Here is a 20130-nt window from a genome sequence, read left to right on the forward strand (position 1 = left end):
TACTGATTTTATGGCTAAATTATAAAATATTGTAAAATCCATACATATAGAATAAGCTAATATATTCACATCAAAATGTTCTCTTCCTCCCCACTCTTTTTCTCCCTCCCCTCCCCCTCCATTTCCACTTCCCCTTTCCCTCTCCCTTCTTATTTCTTAAAAATCTTTCTAACGACTTTCACTAGCAATTGATTTTCTTTCTTTCAGTCCCATTTCATTATTTCATTCCGATAATGCTTACCTTCTTTTTTTTTTTTTTTTTTTAAATTTAGTTTATTTGAGAGAGAAAGAAAGAGAGAGAACAAGCAAGGAGGCGAAGGAGCAGAGGGAGAGGGACAAGAAGACTTCCCACTGAGCAGACATGGGGCTGAATCCCAAGACCTTGAGATCATGACCTGAGTCAAAATCAAGAGTCCGCTTAACCGACCGAGCCACACAGGTGCCCCAAAGCATACCTTCTTTTAACTCTTCCTCATTTTATTTCCAGCTGGTCCTTGCAATTCAAAGAACGTGCTAAGTTTGAAATACGTCAGAGAAAGAGAAATACCATATGATTTCACTCATATGTGGAATTTAAGGAACAAAACAGATGAACATAGGGGAAGGGGGAGAAAAAGAGAGGGAAGCAAACCATAAGAGACTCTTAACTATAGGGAACAAACTGAGGGTCGATGGAGGGAGATGGGTGAGCTATGGGCTAAATAGGGGACAAGCATTAAGGAGGGCACTTCTTGTGATGAGAACTGGGTGTCTATATGTAAGTGATTAATTACTAAATTCTACACCTGAAACCAATTTTATCATATATGTAAACTAACTAGAATTTAGTTTACATTAGATTAAAAAACTTGAAAAAAATGTGTAAAGTTTAATTGAATAGCAACTAATATGATTTTTCCCCCTTTAAGATTTAGCTCATTTGCTTTCTTCAGGAAGCTTTCTTAAATCATATGTCACAATAATTCCTCTTATATTTAACTAATAGCACATACTGTATTACTGATTTACTGCTGCATAACAAATTACTCCCAATCTCAGTGACTTAAACAACACACATTTCTTGTTTAATAGTTTCTGTGGGTCAGGAATCCAAGCCTGGCTTACCTGGGTCCTCTGCGTCAGGGTCTCTCACTAGCCTATAATCAACTTCTCAGCCAGGTCCATACTCATCTTAGGTTCAACTGTGTCAAATTCCTCTTCCAAGCCAACTCAGGATTGGTTGTTGTCCACGTTGCATTCTTTGTGGATGGAATGACTGAGAGAATTCAGTTCTTTGCCAGTGGTTGGCTGTAAACTGCCATAAATTTGCCACATGGACTGCTTCAGAATGATCGCTTTCTTCATCAAAGTGAGCAAGCTGAGAAGGCAGGAAAGAGACAGAGAGAGGGAGAGGGAGGAAGGGGTTGCATAAGAGTGTGACTACCATGTGGCAGGGATCATTAAAACTTTCTACCACTCAAGGGGCACCTGGGTGGTTCAGTCCATTGGACGTCAGACTCTTGGTTTCTGCTCAGGTCATGATCTTGCGGTCATAGGGTCAGCACCACATCTAGCCCCCTTGGCTCCAGCTCAGCACAGTCTGCTGGGGATTCACTCCCTCCCACTACATACCCCCCACCCCACTTGTGCCCAATGTGTATGCTGTCTCTAAATAAATGGATAAAATCTTAAAACAAAAACAAAACAAAAAACAACTTTCTACCATGCATCCAGCACCCATTCATTTACAATCTTGCGGATTTCTTTAGACTTGTTGTATGCACCATCATATAGCCCTCACTCAAATTTTTTTTCCTATTTTTATTTTCACTTTTCCAGTAGATGGCAAGTTCCTTGATCCTTACTGTCCTCATTCCTTTGAGATATATTGAAATTGGTATATTTTATTTTACTTAAGTCAGTTAATTCAACTTCCCTGTGTCTCCCTGGTGACAGAGAAGGGACTTAGATAAGACTCTTAGTTGCACTGCACTCAATTTTGTGCTCACTAAAGTTTCACAGAACATAAAACACTTTCTGTCTATCATCTTTAGACAGTGTGCATACATGCTTACTGGAGCATTACACTGTATATTTCAAAACATACTGTACCTAGGTTTTGTTATTGTTTTTGCTGATTATTTATATTGGAAAAATATGGGTTTCCATCACAGCTAAAGCTAAACCCATTACTCTTTCAACCTTATACCATTAAAATTAAACACAATTTTTAGAGTTACAATTCTGGATTAAACGATATTGTCAGTCTTCAACAAAGTTTTATGTAATGAATTTCCAGACTATTGTTCTATAAACTGTCAAGATCCATTTTGTATATTATATCTTGCAGAGATGGTTTGCCAAGGCTTTACTCTTACTAAAATTCCTTGGATTGAGCCTCTTATTTTAGCCATCTTCTTGGCTAAAGATTATAGGGATGTCTTGGTCTGCCTGAAGCCACAAAAAATCAAGTAAGTGACAGGATAATTTGACTTAGAAATTAGCAGTGTCTTTTCTTCTACTGTATCATCATAAAACATATAAAAGTATTTTTTTCCCCGTCTTTTCCAAAAAATAACAATCTTTGCTCGGGACAGAAATATATATGATACCTTCTTTCACATCTCTGCTAACACTCAGCATTAATGCAGTTGACAATCTAGTGGTTTTCCAAATGTAATTATAGATTTAATTTGAATTTCCCTGACTCATATAGTTGAACATCTTCTCGTATGTATATTTACTTTTCTTATAAATATCTTTTCATATATTTTGCCCCTTTTTCATTGTATTTTGTATCAATTTTTAAGATTTCATATATGTGGCAAATATTTTGTCAGTTTCAGTTTTCTGTTTATTGAAGCATCTGTTCTGCACACTTTTGTGAGGGGGTTGGTAATGCAATATGTCTATCACTGACTTCAGAGTCAAGTGTTTCTAGTTTAAGAAAGAAGTTATGTTTTTTTTATTTTAAATTTTTAGTGGTCCAACTTTTTATTCTATCAATTGGATAGCTGATTGTTACAATACCATTTATTAAATGAATATTTTACAAGTTTAAATACCACTTATGTTCATATTAGATTCCCATAGAGGAATTATAGCTTGCCTATTTTTTTCCCCGGGCAATGAGCAAAGATTAGATCAGTTACTGAGCCACATTTTTGATTACACTGGTCTTAATTTAAGCTTTAATATCCTCTACGACCAGTCTTCGTTTTTCTTCATTTTTATCATTTTCTTTATTTTTATTTATACTACTTTTGATATATGCACTTTTAACCATTTCATATGGTTAAATACATACACTTGTTTGGATTTTATTTTTTATTTTTTTAAAGGTTTATTTGAGAGAGAGCATGCCTGGGGGTGTGGGGGGAGAGGCAGAGGAGAGGGAGAGAAGCAGACTCTCCGCTGAGCACTGAGCCCAAGGAGGGTCTGGATCCCATGACCCTGAAACCACCATCAGAGCCGAAATGAAGAGATGGAGGCCCAACTGACTGAGCGACCCAGGTGCCCCACTTGTTTGGATTTTAATTGTAATTGTATTAATTATATGTATTAATTTAGAAATTAATGGTATTTTGAGTATATTGAGTCTTCCCATGCAGGAATAAATTGTATTATTCTACTTGTTTAAGTTCTCATTTCCTTTAATAAAATTGCATAGGTTTTAATATTTAGTACTTTTACATCTATCTTGTTTATTTTACACTTATTCATTTTTATTGTTATTATAAATAAGCTAATTTGTCCACTTCAAGTTGGTTATTTTAAGTAGAGGCAAAAAAAAAAAAAAGAGAATAAAACTATTGACTTTTGTGTATTTATCTTATTTCCACCTGACATCAATTTCTCTGTTAAATTTTACCAACTTTTGCTAACTTCTAAAAAGGATTGTATAATTATATAGTCAATTTCTACTAAAAGAGGTAATTATTTTTTTATAATGGAATAATTTCTTTCTGTTAATACCTTTTATAATGATGACCTTATTTTACTTTCACATTGTTTTACTTAGAATTTCAAAATGTTGGTTAGTCATTATACTAGTAAGTATTACTGTCATGCTTATTTAAATGGTTTGGTTTTAGCATTTTGTGTTTATGATGTAGTTTGCTCCTGGTTTGGTGTGTATACTTTTGCATGGGAGAATTGAATGAGGGAACTTCCCTTCTTTTTTCTTTTTAAATAACTTATTTATTTATTAGCAAGAGAGAGAGAGAGAGCGAGCGAGAGAGAGCACAAGCACGAGCAGGGGGAGGGGCAGATGGAGAGGCAGAAGGACAAGGAGACTCCCTTGCTGAGTGCAGAGCCCGACTTGGGACTAGTTCCCAAGACCCTGAGATCATGACCTGAGCCAAAGTCAGACATTTGACCGACTGAGCCACCTAGGCACCCCAGGAATTCTGCTTCTTTTTCATCTGTAGAAAATTCATGGCCAGCCAGAATGAATATGCTTTCTAATTTCCACTATTCACTTTAAGTGTGAAAATGTGAGCAATCTGAGGAGTTTGACTGAAGCTGATAAATACATACAGACCTACAAATATACTTAGGGAAATGCAAGAACCAAAAAGAGGAAAAACAAGATTAATATGTGAAGTATACATTTCCACTGATATTGAGTTGTTATAAGAGCAAGATAACAATTTTACCTAATTAAAATACTGAGTATTCAGAGAGATCCAATGAAATAATAAAATACATTTTATGGGGCCGGGGGAATAGCAGAGACATTTAGTTTTAATTCCACTATGTAAAGACCTTAGAAGTCACATTCCCATCTTTAAAACAAGAAAACACTTAACAAACTAAAAATCAATGACTTTTCTGGGACCCATTAGAGAAAGGAGGTTGTGCGGAAAACTGCCCAAAACGTTATATGGAGAGACAGATAAATTGGGAGTCACAGCTGAGATCTGCTTGTTTGAAGCCAAAATAACTGGAGCTGTAAACTAATAGGAACTTTAAATTGTAATTTTAATGAATTTCTGGAGACTAAGAGTAGACTAGGTCAACAGTAACTTTCTAAACTCAAATACAAAGAGAATGGGAAAAAAAAAGAACAAAACAAACAAGAGTTTTTAGAAAATTTAAAAGCATACAAATAATTGGAAAATAGAAGGAAAATAATGAGAATAGAGCAGAAGAAATGTTTGAAGAAATAATGGCCAAGAACTTACCAAAAGTAGACACTAACCCATAAATCCAGAAGGCTTAGAAAATACCAAGTAAGATTAAAAAAAAGCCAAAAGAACAAAAATTGATACCTGGTCATATCATATTCAAATAGCAAAACTAAAAACAAAAAGAACATTTTGAATAAAGCCAAAGGGGAAAATTTTACCTATTGTAAGTTGAACTGTGTCCTCCAGAAGATATTTTGAAGTCTTAACTCCTGGTACCTATTAATGTGACCTTATTTAGAAATAGGGTTTTTGCAGATGTAATCAAGTTAAAATGAGGTCACACTGGATTAGAATGAGACCTAATCCAATGACTGATATCTTTATAAGAAGAGAAAAATCTGGGCACAAACACATAAGAAAGAACCCCATGGATGGAGGCAGAGATTGGAGTGATATGTCTACAAGCCAAGGAATTTCAAAGATTGCTGGCAATCACCAGAGGTTAGAAGAGCGGCATGGGACTGATTCTACCTTCAAATTTTCAGAAAGAACCAAGCCTGCTGATGCCTTGATTTCAGACTTTTTAGCCTCCACAGTATGAGAGAAAAAAATTCCGTTGTTTTAAGCAACTTGGGAATATGGTAATTTGTTATGGCAGCCCTAGGAAACACAGATACATCAAGGAACAAGGAGGAAAGCTACCGCAGGCTGCTCATCAGAAACTACATAAATAAGAAGACAGTGACATAAAATATTTAAAGTGTTGAAAAAAGAAAGACATCAATGTAGAATCTATATCCAGTGAAATTATCCTTCAAAGGTGATATAGAAATAGACTTTCTTAGAAAATCAAAAATTGGGAAAATTTATCACCAGCAGACCTACTTTGCAAGAAATGTTAAAAGAAGTTCTTCAGAAAAAAAGGAAAATGGTATCGATCAAAAACAGATGTTTACAAAGGACAAGTGATGTACAAAGAAAAAATGAAGATAAAATGAAATATTTCATTTTCTTATTCTTAACTGATCTAAATGTTAGCTGTTTGCTTAAAGTAATAATAGTAAAAATGTTATTATTAAAGTGAAATGAATTACACTGATGTCAGGAAGGATAGGAGGAAAGAATCTGCAAATAATACAAGGTACCTGCAGTATACACTTGAAGCAGTATAGTGCTATTATAGGCAGATAGACTTAAGATAGTATAAATGTATATTAGAAACTCTAGGGCTACCACTACATTTTTTATAAGAAATAATTTAAATGCTAATTGAGATATAATGACAACATAGAAAAAGCTCAATTTAAACCAGAGAAGGAAGAAAAAGAGGGGAGAGGGTACAACTAAAGAATAAATGCAAAAAATAGAAAACAAGGTAGATATTAATTCAAATATATCAATAATCACTTTCAGTATGAATCATCTAAATACATTAACTAAAAGACAAATATTGTCAGAATGGATTATAAAAAATAACATTGAACTATACTTTCTACACGAAACCCACTTTAGGTATATGCAGATAAGGTAAAAGTAAAAAGATAGAGAAATATATGCCATGCTAACACTAATCAAATTTTTAAAAAGGATTTAGAATAGCTAATTTCAGATTAAAACAGACTTTAGAACAAAGGCAATTTTGAAGTATAAATGGAATCATTACATAAAGATACGGGATCATTACCTTAGAAGATACAACAATCCTAAACATGTATGTACCTAACAACAGATCATCAACATACATGAGGCAAAAACTAGTAGAACTGCAAGGAAAAACAGACAAATCCAGTGTTATAATAAGAGACTTCAACACAAACTCTGACAGTAATTGATAGATTGAGCAGCCAGAAACCCAGTTAATAAAGAGGGAAACAGAACAATCAGTGCACTTGATCTAATTTATATTTATTGAATATTCCATCCAACAACAGCAGGATATACATTCTTCTCAAGCTCACCTAGGACACTTACCAAGATATACCACATTCTGGGCCATAAAATAACCTGAACAAATTTGAAATTATAGAAATCACACAAAGCATTTTGCAGGCTATGTCAGAATTAAACTAGAAATCAGTAACAAAAAAAAGATAGCTGGATAATGCCCAAATACTTAAAATTTGAAAAATGCTTTTAAATAATACATGGACCAAAAAAGTCTCAGGGGAAATTTTCAAAGTACTTTTTACTAAATGAAAATAAAAAGGCAACATAAACTTTGGGGATTCAGTGAAAGCAGTACTTAGAAGGAAATTTATAGTATTAAGTGCATGTATTCGAAAAGAAGAAAGGAGTAAAATCAATAACCTGAGCTTCTACTTAAGGAAATTAAAGAAACAAGTAATTTAAGCCTAAAGCAAGCAGAAAACAGAAATAAGAACAATTAAAGGAGAAATCAATAAAATTGAAAACAAGAAAATAGAGAAAATCAGCAAAACCAATAGCACAGTTTCTGAAAAGATCAATTAAGACTGACAAACATCTAGCAAGGATAAACAAGAAAGAAAAAAGAAAGTATACACAAATTAACAGTATCAGAGATGAAGGAGACACCATCATCACTACTGCTCTCATATGCATTAAAAAGATAATAATGATATGCCATGAACAACTCTATGCCCACAAATTTGATAACTTAGATGAAAAGTACTAATTCCTTGAAAGACACAGGTGATCAAAACTCACACAAGAGAAATGGATAATCTGTATAAGTCCTTATCTATTAAATAAACTAAATCAAAAAATTAATAACCTTCTAGAAATAATCAGGGTCAGATGATTTCATTGGTGAACTCTATCAAAGATTTACAAAGAAATGATACCAATTCTCTGCAAGACCTTCCAGAAAATAAAAGCAGTAAGAACAATGTTTAATTCATTTCATGAGGCAAGAATTATCCTAATACCAAAACCAGATAAAAATTACAATAAAGGAATATTACAGACCAACATAAACACAGAAGCAAATATTCTTAACAAAATATTAGCAAATCCTATTCAACAAATTAAGTAAATAAAAATAAATAAATTAAAAAAACACCCCTTCAATTAAGTGATATTTATTCTAGTTATGTAAGTCTGATCCAACACTTAAAAACCATTCAATATAATCGACTACATCAACAGACTAATGTAGGAAAATCATATGATTATATCAATAGGTGCAGAAAAATTATTTGACAGGCTCCAACACCTATTCATGATGAAACCTCCCAGCAAATTAGGAATAGAGAGAATTTCCTTAAATTGGTAAATATCATCTACAAAAATCCTAAAACCATAGGAGAAAATCTAGATGATACTAGGTTTTGTGATGACTTTCTTAGTACAACATCAAAGGCATGACCATGAAATAATTGCTAAGTTGAACTTTTAATTTTACTAAAATTTTACAATGTCAAAAGAATGAAAATAGAAGTCACAGACTGGGAGTAAATGTTTGCAAAAAATACATCTGATAAAGGATTGTTATCCAAAAGTGTAAATAACTCTTAAAACTTAACAATAAGAAAACAACTCAGTTAAAAAATGAGCCAAGTCCCAAACAGACACCTTCAAAGATGATATAGATGGCACAGAATCATAAGATTCTGTGGGAGGTGGGGGGATGGGTTAGCCTGGTGATGGGTATTAAAGAGGGCATGTATTGAATGGAGCACTGGGTGTTATATGCAAACAATGAATCATGGAATACTACATCAAAAACTAATGTATGGTGATTAACATAACATAATAAAAATTTTAAAAAAATGTTAAAAAAGAGATGTAAATGGGAAATCTCCATATCTTCTGTTCAATTTTCCTGTGGACTGCTCTAAACTGCTCTAAAAAATAAAAGGTATAAAAAAAAGAAAAACACAGCTAACATCATATTAATGGTGAGAAACTGGGCACTTTTCTTCTAAGATCATGAATATATCAACATTTCCTGAGGTGTGTAAGATTATGATTCATCTTGAACACACTGGCCTCTCTCTAGTTGATAATCAATAATAAAGATTCTTTCTCTGGGTATTTGGCCAACTGATCATAGCTAAATGCAAAATCGCCTAGGAGGTAGGAAGGTTGTTTTAAGAAAATTTAAAAAATGGGGGCACCTGAGTGACTCAGTCCGTTAAGTCTGCCTTCGGCTCAGGTCATGATCCTGGAGTCCTAGGATCAGACTCCCCGCTCACTGGGGAGTCTGCTCCCTCTGCTCCTCCCCCCACTCATGCTCTCTCTCTCTAATAAATAATTAAAATCTTAAAAAAAGAGAAAAATTTAAAGAACACATTAACACTACATCAAAAACTAATGATGTACTATACATTGGCTAACTGAACATGAAAGAAAGAAAGAAAGAAAGAAAGAAAGAAAGAAAGAAAGAAAGAAAGAAAGAAAGAAAGAAAGAAAGAAAGAAAGAAAGAAAGAAAGAGAGAAAGGGATATTGCACATATTATAGAGCCCTAATGAGACTGTCCCAAAATTCCAAAAGGCAAATGAGTGATAGAGAATAAATATTTGAATGACCAGAGAATTTTCCATAAAGATATATTTTATTCAGTTTGAAAGTGTATTATTAACACCAAGGAGGTGTATTATTAAGTGTATTATTAACACCAAGCAGGATAAATAAATATAAATTTATAGTAAAAATAAGAACACATTAACAATGACTTTACTAATGTCTGATATAATTCAGTATTAATGATATAAAATTGCTTTAAATGAAGCAAAGATGTATATTGCTTATTAGCAAAACATTTCTACATTTTGTTCCAGTTTGAATGAACACATAACAAATACTATATAATAAATGACATAAATAAGAAATAAACAGAGATATTTGAGTGAGAGATTCCTTTGCAGACTTACATTTTCTGAATCTGTTGGAAGCACCTTTCCCTTCATGACCCACATATATTTATAGACTTAGCTGTTAAGTTACCTAGACTTTTCCATCAGCAACTTAGGTGCAATAATAATAACAAAAAAAAGTAATACTACATAGCTCTACCAATTTCATGTCATCTTTGCTTAGAAGATACTGAGGCTAACAGTATATATCTCTCTCTAACGAGTATTAGATAACCAGCAATCCCAGGCATTATAAATCATCCAGAAAAATAGATTGGCATCATTAAATTTGGCAGTATTACAGATGATAAGAAAACTAGTGCAGCCAATTTTAAGCTGTAGAAAATTTTTTTAAATTTTTTATTGTTATGTTAATCACCATACATTACATCATTAGTTTTTGATGTATGTAGAAAATTTTTAATAGGGCAGAATTAACAATTTGAAAAACAGGTTGCCCTAAGAGTTTTCTAATTTCCCAAGTACATTAATATCTTTTAAAACATGGAATACAAATAAGTGAAGCCAAGAGAGATCTAGTTATAAAATTCTATACTTTTCACAAAATAAAGGGCCTGGTTAAAAAGCTCATGATTAATTTAATACTGACTATAATCCATAAAACCTAGTCTAATAAATTGAATTTTATTAGGCTCTAGTTTTTGTTCTTTATTAACATTTTACTGAAATAGCTTATATTACAAAATACAACTTCTCTACCTACAAATAAAGATGTATTTAATTATTTTAATTTCCAAAACTATAAAACAATTATGTAATAATCAAAAATGTCATAGGAGGAGTAAAAGAGGAACTCTTATGCACAAAATTTACAAAGAGAATGTTTATTGCAACATGATTTATAATAAGAGAAACCTGAAGGAAAGAAAAGCTAATGCCAAAAATATGGCATAATTAAATAAATACTGGCACAGCTACATATTTCAATTATTCTAAAAATCATACTAAACTGTCTAGAATCCTTATTGATCTCATAAAAATGCTTACATATAGTGTTATATTAAACAATTATATATATAAATTATAAATATATATATGTTGGGTGCCTGGGTGGCTCAGTTGGTTAAGCGACTGCCTTCGGCTCAGGTCATGATCCTGGAGTCCCGGGATCGAGTCCCGCATTGGGGCTCCCTGCTCAGCAGGGAGTCTGCTTCTCCCTCTGACCCTCTTCCTTCTCGTGCTTTCTCTCTCTCATTCTCTCTCTCAAATAAATAAATAAAATCTTTAAAAAAAAAAATAATAAAAAAAATAAATATATATATGTTTATATACATGGTTTTAAGCAAGCTTTTAAAAATATTTTAAATTTTTAAAAACTATTATTACATGATTTTTAGAATAATTCCATGCAAATATATGTATGTTATATATATGTATATGTACATATATATATTATATATATAAATATAAAATAAAAGGGGGATAAATGATTTTAAATGTGTGTGTGTGTGTGTGTGTGTGTGTGTGTGTGTGTGTGTGTTCCACAAAAGGATTCTTTTCTCCTCTCTTCTCCCTAAGCTCTCTGATATCTATATTACAATTTGGATGATTCTCCAGGGAAGCAGAATCTTAGGTAAAGTATGCAGGATGATTATTAGGACCAGGGAGAAAGTTTGTTACAGCCCAATTCCTGTGGTTTCAGTCAACTCCACAGGGACCTGTGGAGCTAAATGGTCCATCAGAAATGTCCTACATGGGCCAAAATCACCAAGCCTTTATGCTTCTGACTCAGAAGAGCTTAGAAGAGCTCTTAGAAGAGCATGGACTTGAACAAGATAGTTCTCTGTAGCTGAAGCAGTTCTCATACCTATTGGGACAATAGTCTTTCCTTAAAGGAGCATCTGGGTATCACATCTCTTTCTCCACTACACTCTGTAATTTGAATGTAAATAGGTGTAGAGTTATTAAACATTACTATTATATTATTACACAGATTAAACAGCATGGATAAAATTAAACCCACACTATTATATCCAAACATACAATCCCTTACCCATACAGGATTTAAAAAGATGCATTTTTCTACAAAAAAACACCAATAAACAATGTGTTACTTGCAAGAAACTCTATACCATAGCAGATATGTTCCATTATTCATTTAGGGAAAACATCTTGTGAACTTCAAGATATGGAAAGCTGTCTGTTATGGGTAGAGTATGTTACTAGGAAGACATTTCCCCAAAGCAAAGTAAAACTGCTGTCCCACTATATCCTTATTTGCTATAGAACAACCATCCTTGTCTACAAACAGTGTCATCAAGAAAAAAAGAGAAAGGACCCAAATAAATAAAATCAGAAATGAGAAAGAAGTAACAACTGATACCACAGAAATGCAAAGGATTATAAGAGAATTCTATGAAAAACTATATGTCCATACTGGACAAATAGAAGAAATGGATAAATTCCCCAAAACATATAATCTTCCAAAACAGAACCAGGAAGAAATAGAAAATCTGAATAGATCAATTACAAGTAATGAAATTGAATTGGTAAGGAAAAAAAAAAAAAAACCTTACCAAAAAGAAAAGTGTTCAACCAGATGGATTCATTACTGAATTCTACTAGACATTTAAAGAAAAGTTAATGCCTACTCTCCTCAAACTATTCCAAAAAATAGAAGCGGAAGGAAAGCTTCCAAATATATTCTACAAAGCCAGCATTACCCTGATAACCCCCCCAAAAATAAAGACACAACAAAAAAGAAAACCACAAACCAATATCCCTGATGAACACAGATGCAAAAATCCTCAACAAAATATTAGCAATCTGCATCCAACCACACACTGAAAAGTTCATTCGCCATGATCAGTTGGGATTTATTTCTGGGATGTAAAGATGGCTCAGTATTCACAGATCAGTCAACATCATACACCACATCAACAAAACAAAGGGTAAAAATTATATGATCATCTCAATAGATGCAGAAAAAGCATTTGACAAGATTCAACATCCATTCATAATAAAAAATTTCAACAAAAAGGGTTAGCGGGAACATACCTCAACATAATAAAGGCCATATATGGAAAACCCACAGTTAATATTATCCCTCTTAAAGGTCAACAACAAGACAAGGATGTCCACTCTCACCACTTTTATTCAACATAGTACTAGAAGTCCTAGCCACAGCAATCAGAGAAGAAAAAAAAAATGAGAGGCATCCATATTGGTAAAGAAGAAGTAAAAGAGTCTTGAGATTTTATTGACAGAAGCTTAAAACTGTTATTTTTAAAGCTGCCACTAATGTATACACGTTTTAAAATCTTATATTGAAAAAACCTCAATGATATCACCAGATAACAAATTGTTGAGCCACTGGTTACACAAACATCAGTCTGGTTATATAGCTCATTCAGAAGTAAAGAGTGAGCAACTAAATAATCATGTAGCTGCACTGTCCATTTTATCATAGTACTTCAGTTTGAAGTAAGAAATAAGAGTAATATTTGTTTTTATTAGTAAATGGCTTTTCCAGATGGGTTACACACATACTCACACACACAATAAGGGCATAATATTGATGGGTTCCATAAAAGTATATGAGTGGAACAATACTGGAGACTTACTAACTCCAAAAAATTAAGAAACCTCTAATATGGAATATACATTTCAAAGCTATAAATACCAAGTATTAGTTTAATAGCAGATTTAACAAAATAAAAGTGTTCATCTCTTAGTCTCAGAGCTATTACCATGCCATAAAAGGAAGGTCACTAAGTAAAAAATAGTGAAAATCTAAGAAAAATAAGAGAGTCTTCCATGGGCTATACCAACAATTCTTTCATTTCTGTTTTGCTTAATCATTTCATTTTTTTTTTTTAGTTAGTTAAATTGTAAAATAGCAAACACTGAAGCACAAATCGTGTGGATTCATGGGCACTCATCAAGCAAATTTCCTCTTTTCTACTTAAAAAAATTAGTTCTAATTACCTGTGAAAAAGATTTTTAAGTGTGAGTATCTACTTCCTAAAATGAATGGGAAAATAACAGAATATTCAATTTTACACAATTAATTTAACTAATAAGCTAAGAAGATTTTTATATATTTTGTGTGTGATCATTGAATAGCATCAAAGAGAGAAATACAATTTCTCAGAATCTTGGACTACTTAAAAACCTGAAAAAACGAATAACAGATTTTGTAGGCACACTGTATATTTTTCAGCAGGTAAAACACTCAAGGTGGTAATATTTTTTTTTAATTTCAGTCTTAAGAAAAGAAGCAATATTTTAAAACATGAGACAATGAAAACTTTATTGCAAAATGGAAAATTTTTACAGTAGTGCTGAGGAAATACAGAATAAATCTGTCTCTAATAAAATGCTCCATCCATCATCCAAAGTACACAATATTTTACTTTCTTTCATGCTAGTACATTTCCTGGGCAGTGTTGTAACACAGTGATAAAAGCATGGGCATTGAGGTAAAACAGTCTTACCACATACTAGCTGAGTTACACTGAGCAATGCATTTGGGTTCTCAACCTGAAATCCCTCATCAGTCAAATAGGAATAATATGACATAAAAATAACCCATACAGACTTGTTCCCTACATGTACCATCTCACATGATCTTTTCCACTTACTGTTATTTGCATTTATTTCAAATAGAAATACTAGTCATTTTTGAGGGAATATGTTGTTAATGTAAAAAACAGGCACTTAGTAGTCATCAATTTTGATATATCATTTCCTTAACTTATGAGGATAGGTTATATCCAATCATATCACAGCATTTCATTATTCTATATTTACATCTGTCTTACCCCTGGACTAAGAACTACAGATGTTTTGCATTTTTTTCCTACTATGATTTATTTAAAAAGAAAGTTACCATTATGCAAGACTGTACAAATATTTAAAGAATACAGAATCTGTACACAGTTTCTGATGATTAATACTAGGATTCAAGAAAGCTCTAAACAATATTGGCATACTTCAAGTAGTTGTGCAACTACACTTCTCAAAGGAAATAGACGTTATACAGATGAGAAAAGTGAGCCCAGATAACTAAAGGATTTGGCCAAGGTCAAAGAGATTTAAAGTGGACTAATCAGACACACAAAAAAGTCTATCTCTTATAATCTCCTGCAGAAAATGTGATGTTCACAAAATGATGCATCCAAAAGTATTATAAATAAGATAAAATTCCCAGCTGACTTACAATAATGCAACAGTTTAAATTTGCCAGAATGTTGAACAATGTGTGTGAGTATGTGATTTAATGTTTGGGAGCCTCCTCATACTAGAGAAGTAAGCACTCACTTAGAGTGCTGTCAGACCTCAACACTCCACTTGTAACTTCCCACTATAAGGGCCTGGGAATTTCCCATGCTATTTTGTATACTTAAAAACAAGTTAATGTATCAAATTGTTTCTCCTTTTCCTACACTGGCTTTCTTTTAGTTCTTTTTCTAACAACCATTTCTGGGAAACAAAAGATAAGGCAAATATCAACACAGTACCTAAACTGGTCTAGATTCCAAATTATCTGCTATGACCTGAAGCAATGAAAGTTTACTTTAAAAGATATTGGGATAATTATTTTATTATTATGAACTTGTTTCACTATTATTCATCAGACATACTTTTGGAACCAGCTGACAGCAGAAAACGATCCCTTACTTATAAGATGACAGGATCAAATTTGATTATGTTAAAAAAAATCCTTCTATTTATAAAGTCATATATTTCCATAAGATGGTTCTGTTAAGAAATCAATATTTATATTATTTAAAAAAATTTTAATTTCTTTTTTAAAGTATTTATTTAAATTCCAGTTAATTAACATACAGTGTAATATTAGTTTCAGATGTACCATATAGTAACTCAACACTTCCATACAATACCTAGTACTCATCACAAGTATACTCCTTAATCCCCAACACCTATTTAACCCATCCCGCCACCAACCTGCCCTCTTATAAGCATAGAGTATTCTTAAAAATGGCTATCAAAGTAATTTAAGGGAAAAAGAACAAAGTGCTTGGTGCTAAATTTGTGTAGCATTCGATTTTCTTAGTGAATAAACAGAATGTAAACAATATATTTGATATAAGCTGAATATGACTTTATAAATTTCACAAATAAAAAATAACCTCCAGAGTTTCCTGAAGTCCATATATCTAAATTTCAGTGTCTTGAGTTTCAACCAATAACACTAAGATTCCCACTTTGGACTATATTTTTTTTTTCTAAATTTCAATTCAATTTGCCATGGTCTGAAGGGTACAGAAATTTTCTTTATTTGTATAAAGACTATCCAATATAAGTCCTCAGGTTATTATTTTGGAAAAATAATAAATTTTTATTCATTTGGCTAAATCCAAAATTTCCAAAATACTTGAAGTCCATTTTGATAAGACAGTAGGATGAAATGAAGGCCACATTTCAGTAAATGTTGAGTCTAAGCTTAAAAAAATTTCTTTTCAATTATTCCCTAATTACTTCCTCTGTCATAATCCACCCTCCAACAAAGGATGGGAAAATAATTTAGAAGCTGAGAAACTGACAGAATTTAAATGGATGTGCCCATGATGGAACAATTGTTTTTTAATCTAGAACCATACTGTTCTAAGTACTTAGAAGATAACAAGATGAACAAGATATGGTTCCCCATCTTTTTGTTTGTTTTAAATTTTATTTTATTATGTTATGTTAGTCACCATATAATACATCATTAGTTTTTGATGTGGTGATCCATGATTCATTGTTTTCGTGTAACAGCCAGTGCTCCATGCAGTACGTGCTCTCCTTAATACCCATCACCAGGCTAACCCATCCCCCCACCCCCTCCCCTCTAAAACCCTCAGTTTGTTTCTCAGAGTCCATAGTCTCTCATGGTTCATCTCTCCCTATGATTTACCCCCACCTTCATTTTCCCTTCCTTCTCCTAATGTCCTCCATGCTGTTCCTTATGTTCCATAAATAAGTGAAACCATATGATAATTGACTTTCTCTGCTTGACTTATTTCACTTAGCATAATCTCCTCCAGGCCCATCCATGTTGCTGTAGAAGTTGGGTATTCACCCTTTCTGATGGCTGAGTAATATTCCATTGTATATATGGACCACATCTTCTTTATCCATTCATCTGTTGAAGGGCATCTCGGCTCTTTCCACAGTTTGGCTATTGTGGACATTGCTGCTATGAACATTGGGGTGCATATGGCCCTTCTTTTCACTACATCTGTGTCTTTGGGGTAAATACCCAGGAGTGCAATTGCTGGGTCATAGGGTAGCTCTATTTATAATTTTTTGAGGTACCTCCACACTGTTTTCCAAAGTGGCTGTACCAACTTGCATTCCCACTAACAGTGTAAGAGGGTTCCCCTTTCTCCACAACCTCTCCAACATTTGTTGTTTCTTGCCCTGTCAGTTTTTGCCATTTTAACTGGTGTAAGGTGGTATCTCAATGTGGTTTTGATTTGAATTTCCCTGATGGCTAATGATGATGAACATTTTTTTTATGTGTCTGTTAGCCATTTGTATGTCTTTTTCAGAGAAGTATCTGTTCATGTCTTCTGCCCATTATGGTTCCCCGTCTTAAGGAGCTTACTACCTCATGAGGATAAGGCAATATGGAGAAATGACACACAAATTACTATAGTTAATAAAAGTTCTTTGAGAGTTCAAAGAAGAGAAAGATGTATTTTGAGGGGGAAAAAAAGATGTCTTTTGAGGGAGATAAAAAAGAGAGTTTAAAGGAAGTACTTGAAGGTTGGCTAGGATTTTAACAGGTAGAGGTGGTAGTGATAGGAAAGAACATTTCAACTAGATGAAATGGAGAGGTGGGGAAGTTCAGGGTAAGAAAGAAGTAGTTGGAAAAGAATATAGGTAGGGTGACAGTGACTTTAGGTTAGAAAAATACAGTGAATCTAGAGTCAGAGGGCCTTAGATGGCAGGTTAAGAAGTTTATGATTAATGGGTAAGTCATTAGGTTTCCAGGTTACTGTGCAGGAAAGTGATATTCTGAGCTCTGTTTTAGGATGATTAATCTGGAAGCAGGACAGAGTAGAGGGGGAAGAAATTGAGGGGACTAATTATTATGGAACTCTATTACTTAAGATATAAGGTCATTAGAGGTAAACAAGAATGAAAACTTAGTACAGACAAATGAGTTAAATAAAAACTAAGATATAATAAAGCATTCATTCATTCATTCATTCATTCATTCATTCATTCTATTCCAGTTAGTAACTCTTTATTGAGTGCCTACCATTGGCAGACATTATTAGATGCTGGAGTAACATTAAAAATCAGAAAAGCAGAGCCCTTCCCCTCAGGAAGCTTACATTATAGCAAGGATTGAACATTTTTGATAATCTGGCAAAAGAACCTGATTCATTATTTAAAAATAATTGTTATGAATGTACTTTTCCAGGAAACCTACCCATAATTCACTATTAAAGACCCATTCATATCTTCCTTCATCCAATTATGTAATAATGATTCCAAATGGAATCAAAGTCTGTAACAGCTTCCTATTGCTGCTCTAACAAATTATAACAAAATGAGTAACTTATACGCACACACACACTCACATGCACACACACAATCATACAGTTCTGAAGGTCAAAACTACCAAATCAGTCTCACCGGGTTAAAGTCAAGGTGTTGGCAAGGTTGGCTCTTTCTGGAGGCTCTAGGGGAGAATGTGTCCCTTACCTGTAGTAGCTTCTAGAAGCTGCCTGCATTCCTTGGCATGTAGTTGCATTATTCTCACCTGACTTTGCAGTCAAATCTCTTTCTGTCTCTTTCAGTCCAAGCAGGTAGCATTTCTGCTGGTATCCTTTCAAGAACCTTGGTGGTCTCCCCCATATGTCATAGGAATTCACCTTATTAGACAAGAGGCTCCTCCAGAGAGCTTTCTAGATAATCCTGTCACTACTCTTAACTTTTGCTGAGTTACTGAGAAATCCATGATTATATGCCTAATCTATTCAAAAAGCTCTCTGTGTGATTAAATACTCTGTTCTTTTAATCTCTCACAGGCACTAACAAAGGTTATCTAGTTATCCCTTGGCTTTCTCCCCAGAGCATGCTTTCCTAACAATGAATCCCCTAATGGTAGCATCTTTTGAAATGTGGTAATCTGTGAATTTTCCTAATCAAGTCTTGTTCTTTTTTCCTTAACAATTTGTCCCTCAATTTGTATCTTTCCTTTCACATTTTAGTACAAGTAGCAAGAAGAAACCAAGCAACATCTTCAATACTTTACTTGCAAATTTCCTTAGCCAAATACTCAAGTTCATCACTTACAACATCTGCTTTCCCCACAACTGTAAGATACAATTCAGCTAAGTTTTCTGCCATTTTATAACAAGGATACCCTTTTCCTCCAGTTTCCAGTAATATTTTGTTCATTCCTTCTGAACTCTCACGAGCAGTGGCTTCAATGTCCATATTTCTGCCAACAGTCCATTTGTAATGATTTAAATATTCTCTAAGACAATATAGGTTTTTTCCATTGTGCATTCGTACTTGCTCTGAGCCTTCACTACCAGCCCCTTTAATTTCGATTATAGTCTGTTCAAGGAAATCTGACTTTTCCCTATAATGCTCCTCAAACTTCTCCTAGCTTCTACCCATTAATGTTTTAAAGCTATTTCCACATTTTTTGGTATTTGCTATAGCAGCATCCCACTTCCAGGTACCAACATCTGGTACGTGTATTCGTTTCTTATTGCTGATGTAACAAACTACCACAGAGAAAGTGCTGATAAGGAAGCCCTGGGAGAGAAGGTGGAGAAGGGTGCTGAGAGAGAGAAAACCAGATTGCCTAATATTTAACCATTAAGACAGATCTCAGTGCCACTGCAGAACTTTAGGAGTCAGTAGTAATGACACTAAATACAGAATACACAATGAGTCATATGCATAATTTAAAAATGCATAAGTATGAGGCATGTGAGATTGGGTTTTACAAAGGAATCCCTCAGCCAGTCTCATATACCCTTCATTTGGTCTCAATATAAACATTAGGGAAACTTTAACACTCCAACTGAATGTGATTCCATAAACAAAAGTTTCTTTTACATTTATTTCTTATATTTTAAGAACCTTTAAGGGGCGCCTGGGTGGCTCAGTTGGTTAAGCGACTGCCTTTGGCTCAGGTCATGATCCTGGAGTCCTGGATTCGAGTCCCACATCGGGCTCCCTATTC

General features: G+C 33.6%; 1 long non-coding RNA gene across 4 annotated transcripts in view; it reads right to left on the reverse strand.

Moving 5' to 3' along the window:
* The window catches only part of LOC113938078, a 428734-nt gene that overhangs the window by 139519 nt on the left and 269085 nt on the right, over positions 1 to 20130 (reverse strand). For all 4 annotated transcript variants that reach the window (XR_004820261.1, XR_004820262.1, XR_004820260.1 and 1 more), the window contains one exon: positions 1105 to 1357. This is a non-coding gene — a long non-coding RNA (uncharacterized LOC113938078). The remainder of the gene's footprint in view (positions 1 to 1104; positions 1358 to 20130) is intronic.

This window comes from Zalophus californianus, chromosome 8 (genome assembly GCF_009762305.2).
Source record: "Zalophus californianus isolate mZalCal1 chromosome 8, mZalCal1.pri.v2, whole genome shotgun sequence".
Taxonomy (NCBI): Eukaryota; Metazoa; Chordata; class Mammalia; order Carnivora; family Otariidae; genus Zalophus; species Zalophus californianus.